This window comes from Lupinus angustifolius, chromosome LG03, assembly GCF_001865875.1.
Source record: "Lupinus angustifolius cultivar Tanjil chromosome LG03, LupAngTanjil_v1.0, whole genome shotgun sequence".
Classification (NCBI taxonomy): domain Eukaryota; kingdom Viridiplantae; phylum Streptophyta; class Magnoliopsida; order Fabales; family Fabaceae; genus Lupinus; species Lupinus angustifolius.
In genome coordinates this window covers 3,883,846-3,884,915 of record NC_032011.1, presented here as the reverse complement: position 1 = coordinate 3,884,915, position 1,070 = coordinate 3,883,846, and positions in this window count along the sequence as shown.

The window sequence follows — 1,070 nt, the reverse complement described above, 5'->3', positions numbered from 1 at the left end:
TTATTACATGTATTTTGTTGTTTTAGCCAAAGGGGACGATGATGAAACCAAAGGAACATTTAGGAAGTATTTTGGAAAAATTAGAATGTATGTATTTCTATTTGTTGTTAGCCTTAAAACCATGGCTTGGAACAAGTTGGAAAAGTAGAAATCTTTGCTAAAAAGGATGTTAAAGTTTATGTGTACATGAATGCCTCATAAAACTCTGAAATGGATACTTTGAATAACTTAATTTAAAGTGGTAAGATTATCAAAGGATGTCTTAAATCGGAATATGTAGTTTTACTAAAAACCGTACGTTTAAAATGAATGGAAATCATGAACGGACTTTTGATGAAAAGGGATGGTCAAGAACACGTGATGTTGGACCGAATGGATGAAATGGATGTATAATCACGATGGGAAAAAGAGAAATGATTTTAAGTATTTTAGTAACGATTTTAGAAATATCGGAAACTAACGGATTTTCATTTTGGTAGTTACGAAGATTTCGATGTTGGTGTTTGAACCTTGAAACCAAACCACCCTTAGTTGACAAGTTAAAGCACGCTTCATTAAGGTGAGAGAGAACACATCGTGACATAATGGTGTCCGAATATGACACCCGGATCTCCTAAACCATCTCATAAGTTTTGGAGTTAACTTGGGTTTTAAGAAACCCATGATTTTTATGTTTGAATGCTTTTGAATATACATGATTGTGATGAAACGTGTTGAATATTGTATATGAATGTTGTTGGGAACTTTTCTGTGTGCAGGTGTTTGAAAAACCATGTTTAAATGTGTTTCGGTTGTCGAAAAGGGCAAAAGTGGTATTCTGTCCAAGGCCCTGTCGCTTGGGCGAGGACAGGGCGAGGGGAAGGTTTGGTTCTGGAACTCCCTCGCTTGGGCGACAAAATCTCGCTTGGGCGAGCAAGCCTCGCCTGGGCGAGCAAGGGTCTCACTTGGGCGAAAATGCCTAGGATTTTAATGAGTTTTTGGAACTCTCTCGCTTGGGCGAGAGATGTCTCGCTTGAGCGAGAAGAGGTCTCGCTTAGGCGATAGTACCTTCGCCTGGGCGAGGAAAGCTT